Source organism: Rhinolophus hipposideros (assembly GCF_964194185.1).
Source record: "Rhinolophus hipposideros genome assembly, chromosome: 22".
NCBI classification, from domain to species: domain Eukaryota; kingdom Metazoa; phylum Chordata; class Mammalia; order Chiroptera; family Rhinolophidae; genus Rhinolophus; species Rhinolophus hipposideros.
The window spans coordinates 24544066-24550222 of NC_138068.1; positions in this window are offsets into that span (position 1 = coordinate 24544066).

Genomic DNA, 6157 nt, shown 5'->3' on the forward strand with positions numbered 1-6157 from the left:
AATTGTTCAGCATCATCTGACAATTATATGAGTCAACTCTTATTTATTGATTTTCAAAGGCAGGAATTTTAATTTCCTTGTCATATTTAAACTACCTCTTCTTATTCTCCCCTAGCAGACATTAATGGTATCCTGGGCCCTTCTGGCTGTTGGGATGGGTCTGCTTCCCGAGGACCAGACCACATCAGCACAGCTAACTCCTCAGACTGCTGTTTCCAGAGTTGGGGTCACTTCTCACTGTTAGCCCTGGTTTACAGGGGACTGGCTTTGCTTCTTTCAGGATCTGCTTTTCAGGGCCCACCCAGAAGTCCTCTTCCCTATCAGCCTTAAACTTAACCAAATTTAATTGCTGAGAAAGGATCCTTCAAGGAGAAAAGTCAGGGGTGAGGGTTCCAATGTCAAGTCTGTTATTAACTTGCTGAGTGAACATTTCTCTCTCTGAACCTCAATTTCTCCGTCTGTAAAATGTCGGGGTGAGATCCATCACACCTACTATGTTTCCCCGAAAGTAAGACCTAGCCAGACAGTCAGTTCTAATGTGTCTTTTGAAACAAAAATTAATATAAGACCTGGTCTTGGGCCGGCCCGGTGACTCAGGTGGTTGGAGCGCCATGCTCCTAACACCGAGGTCGCTGGTTCGATTCCCACATGGGCCAGTGAGCTGCGCCCTCTACAGTTAAGATTGTAAACAATAACTCTCCCTGAAACTGGGCTGCCGTGAGCAGCCGGAGGTTGGTGTGAGCTGCCGCAGCCTGCTGTGTGCTGCCGTGGGCTACCATGTGCCGCCACGAGTGGCCTGCAGCCAGAGAGAGCTGCCGTGAGCTGCTGTGAGCAGCCAACCGACTGCCTCAGCCAAGAGGAGTGCAAGGCTCACAGTACCAGCATGGGCCAGGGAGCTGTGTCCTACACAACTAGACTGAGAAACAACGGCTTGAACCGGAGGCGGAAGGGAGGCGGAAGAAAGGAGGGGAAAAAAGACCCGGTCTTATTTTGTTATAATATAAGACCATGTCTATAATAAATATAATATAATATAATATAATATAATATAATATAATATAATATAATATAATATAATATAATATAATATAATATAATAATACCGGGTCTTGTATTAAGTTTTGCTCCAAAAGACACATTAGAGCTGATTATCTGGCTAGGTCTTATTTTCGGGGAAACCCAGTAGCATATATACTGGCTATTAGTTAGGTTGAATTATATTCCCCAGGCTCCCAGGTTTTCCTGGCTTCTTGAGAATGTGTTTCTCAGAGCCACAAACCAAGCTTCCAACGCAATCTGCGCAGGAATGACTGAGACATAAGCTCCTGAATGGAAAGTGTCCGGCTTGTGTGCACTCCTCCTGTCAGTGGCAGACATCACTAGTTGACCCCAGAGTTCTTCCCTACGGGGCCTGGATGTGGCCTTGAAATTCTCCTCAACATATTTCTTCAAGAGATCCCTACCAGTTGATCAGTGTTAGCAAATGAAATGAGACCCTTTTGCTATTGTTTAATTATAATAATCTTTTGGCTCAGAAATTCTAAGAATCAAGAATATAATCTGGCTGGGACATTGGGTTAGAGTTGATAGGTCACTGCCTCCTTGTGAGAAAGAGGCCAGCAGCTTCCAACAGAACCAGGAAGGAAAGGGAGATTGTGCAGTGGCCCCAGGCAACTCCCCAATTAATTATTTAGCTATGGAGGTCAGATGTCCATGACACACACTAAGCATAGGGACATAATGGGGCCCATTAAAAACCAATTACATTGAGTTCAGAGCCTGGGAGATGTTGCTGCTTCAGCAAAGCTTCCTGGGTTCAGCACCACTGGGTGCCATCCCCTGGCTAGGACGGAGATCTGGGGAGGAGAGTATCATCAGCTCTTTAGTATTATCCAAGGGCAGGAGGAGGAACAGCCGGGATGAGCTAGGGCTGGGGTGGGAGGCAATCTTCTGTGCACAGACCGTCCCCTCCAACTAGGATTGTTCCTTAGGCTGATCTCTGGAGCCAGCTGGAGAGCAAGCAAGCTGGAAAGGGGAAGGTGAGGTTGGCAGGGATTGGGGTGGGGAAAGTGGTAGACAGGGCCAGATTGTGAGGGACTTTAAATACCAGCATAATGTTTGTGGGTTTGATGGCTTTTTTTTAAAAGATTTTATTGGGGAAGGGGAACAGGACTTTATTTGGGAACAGTGTGTACTTCCAGGACTTTTTCCAAGTCAAGTTGTTGTTCTTTCAAGCTTAGCTGTGAAGGGCACAGCTCAGCTCCAGATCCGCTGCCGTTGTTAGTTGCAGGGGGCACAGCCCACCATCCCTTGCGGGAGTCGAGGAATCAAACTGGCAACTTTGTGGTTAAGAGCCCGTGCTCTAACCAACTGAGCCATCCGAGAGCTCAGCAGCAGCTCAGCTCAAGGTGCCGTGTTCAATCTTAGTTGCACGGGGCAGAGCCCACCATCCCTTGCAGGAGTCGAGAAGTCAAACTGGCAACCTTCTGGTTGAGAGCCCACTGGCCCATGTGGGAATCGAACCAGCAGCCTTCGGAGTTAGGGGCACGGAGCTCCAACCACCTGAGTCACAGCCTTGATGGCTCTTGAACAGAGGAAATGACATGCTTACTCTCGTGCAATAGGAAAAGCCCTTTCCTTGACTGAGTCTGGATGAGCTGGATGAGCTGAACATGTTCCAAGACTGTTGGGGTCAATCAGAAATTTAAGCAAGAGGTGAAGAATAAAAAGAAAAACATTGTGTATAGGAACTGGGAGGAGAGAACAAAAGTGGTGGGAGATCTGGGGAGAGGAGGAGGTGACAATAGCAAAACCCCAACTATTGACCTTATAACTGCAGACCCAGCACTGTGCTAAATACCTTATAAGGAGGGAGCCCATTCACCCTGCTTGAAGCTTGTTGTCTTAGAGGCTTTACTGATGGCTTCTCCTTTCACTGTCAAATTTCCAGATTTAAGGGATGCATTTTTTCATTACCCTATTTATGATCATTACCTCATCCTCCCCAAAACTCTATGAGGGAGGTCTGATGATTGCCACTTTTCAGGAAAGGAAATCTGAACCTCAGAGACATCCACTAACTTATCCAGAGCCACTCAGCCAATAAGTCGAAGATGTAGGATAGCACTGATTGGCAGACTACTGAAATGGCAGCCAGAAATTCTTGTGCAAATACTGATGATAATATCCTCAATACCATGCACATTTACCAAGTACCTAATAAGTGGTAGTACTGTTCTCAGTACTTTATATGAATTATTTCATTTACTCCTCACAACTCAAGGAGGTGGCTGTTACTATCACCCCCGTTTTCACCAAGAGACTGAGGTTTGAGAGCGGTTCAGTCACGGGCCTCAGGCCACACAACCGACAAGGAGCAAAGCCTGCATTTCAATTCAAGTGTGTGGCTCTGAAATCGGGCTCCTAATCACAGAGTGCAAAGGAAGACCAAGAGAGGAAGGTGGGAGAGACCGAAAGGAAGGCAGCAAAGCTGGAGGGGCTGAGAGGCTTTGGGGTGACAGGGTATGTGGGAGGATGCTCTTACCATATCCCTCACTCCCTGTGTCTGGTGGGCACAGCCTCAGGCCTGGGGTCCATGGGTCTCGAACTCAGAACTAGGAGCTCACCCAGCATATCCCCAGGGTGGGTGCCCGGGGGCTGACAACATGTCATCCATTCTGTTTTCAGGGCCTCAGGTACACTGTCAACCATCCCTTCTCTGGTGCCCACTGAGGTGTTGCGTGACAACCCTCATGTCAGCACACTCTAGCGGGGAGCGGGAGCGTGTTGCAGGGAAGGGCCAAGAGGAGTCCTGGGGGTATCAGAAGCACTTGATTCAGCAAACCACAGACTTTGCAAATCCTAAGAGTCCTTCTGGGTCATTTCTTAGGTAAAAATAAATGCGGCCCAGAGAGAGGAGGCCATCTAGCCTGGGTCTCGTAGAGAACCAGTGGCAGGCCGGCCTGCCTGGATCAGAGCCCACACACTCCTCCCAGCTCCAAGGCCCATGATTGCGGGTGGAAGGAAGTCAGGAAGGAAGGGCTGGTTTTGAAATGTGACAGCTTGAGAGGGATTATAGGTGGGTGGGGATGCTGGGCGTGAGCGCTGATCCTTGAGGGAGCGCCAGGAAGCTGGCGAGCATCAGCTCCCCTTTTCACACGCTCATTCCAGCCAAGACTGAGAGGAACATTCATTCATTCACTCAACCCACATTCACTGAGCATCTACTATGCCCTGGGCCTTGAGCCACCTGAGCCAGGCTCTAACAACTCGGAGAGAATGAAACCCAGGCCTCACCTTCAAGGACATCACAGTCCAGTGGAGGAAAGAGACATACATGTAAGCAAACAACTATAACCTGTCTTCCTTGATGACTGATTGGGGACAATCCGTCTTAGATATCAGAATTCAAGCTGAGGACATGGAGAAGGTGGTAGTGGGTTTATTTTGATAGGGCGTCTGGAAATCTTCCCACAGGCATATCTATCTCCTGGCCCTATAGGTCAGCTCTCCTGCCCTGTGCCCCGAGGGCTGGGGAGGGTGCCATCTAGGACACAATTGGCGGAATCACCGGAACAGTTGCTTTCCCCCAGCAGGATTTAGAGCAGCTCCGGGGACAAGTCACACAGGGACCAGAGCAGTGACTTCCTGTGATAGGGCAGGTGTAGAGTTGGTGAGGGTGGCAAGTTGGGATTTCTCAGTAATAGCTCTGCAAAATTGTCAAGGGGCAAAAGGAACAAGTGTGCTCTGTGGGGGTCACAGAGGGGCAGAGTGGAGATAAATTGGACAAATAGAGCAAGAAAAAAAGACTTTCGTTCACCAGAAGGAAGGACTTTTTAATGTCTAGGTGGTGGACGAGCTGCCTCTCAGAGGTACGCAAGCTGGAACATGATCAAGTATCCACCGAGAACTTGACCCTGGGCAGGAAGTTGAGAGACAGTCGGTCTCTGAGATTCAAGGATAATGATGATAATGGCAGTTCTGACTCATCCCACCCTTCTTACCACCCTGTGATGAGGCTGCAGTTGCCCAGAGGGTGGCAACAGGGCAGAGGGGAGGGGGGCTGGTTTGGGCTGTGACAGGGAAAGGGGATGTCCAGGTGGAATTCTTAGGGCAGGAACCCACGGCCCAAGGTCCAGGAACCCTTCTCACCTTAGCCCCCTGGGGCATTCCAGGGCTGAGTATCGTGCCATGAAGACACTTTTCAGTTTGAGATATACCTACTCTTGTGCTGGACTGTCAATTTCCTGGCAGCAGGGCTGGTGTATGTTCCATGGATTATTGAGTCGGCAGCACCCCGCATGATGCTTCACACCTGAATGAATGATCCCCGAATAGAATGAGGGAGAGGGTGCTTGGATTGAAGCTCAATATGCCACCCACCTCTCCTCTGGAGACATCCCACCCAGTTCAAGACAGCCTAAATGCCATGTCCCCAAGCCAGCCTCACTTGTCACCCTTCCGACAGGCCAGGCCCCGCTTTCATATGTTCTTTCAGCTCCATGTCCTTTTCCTTGATAGTACGTATCAGAATGATAATTAGGTATTCGTGGCCTCACCTATTTAGATGTCACCTTTGCCTGTCTGGAATATAATAACTAACATTTATCGGGCTCTCATTCTTGGGGCTGTAAATGACAGGCAGTTATCCTCCACACTCACTCCACAAGGTATTATTATCCCCAATCTACAGAAGGGGAAACTGAAGTACAGAGAGATCAATCAAAAGGTAATTTAACCAGTAGATGACCGCGTCAGGCTTTGAACCCACATCAGCTGACCCCAGAAACTGTGCTCATAACCACATGGCCTCACTATGTGTCTCTCCAGGACAAGCCCACCTCTATCTTGTTCACCAATATACCCCAGCATAGCACAAAGAACATACAATTGATCCGAATATTCGTGTATTCCGTGTCTGCAAATTGGCCTGCTTGCTAAAATTTATTTTTAACTCCAAATCAATACCCTTGGAACTTTCATGGTCATTTGCAGTCAGAGCGATAAAAAATGGAGTCACTTAACAGGGATGTTTGCAACTGAAGTCTAACAAGGTGACACTCTGCCTTCTTGTTTCTGCTCTCATACTGTAAACAAGTGTCCTTTCGTGGTTTATTTAGTGGCGTGGTTTTTTGCATTTTTGTCTCTTTTGTTTGGT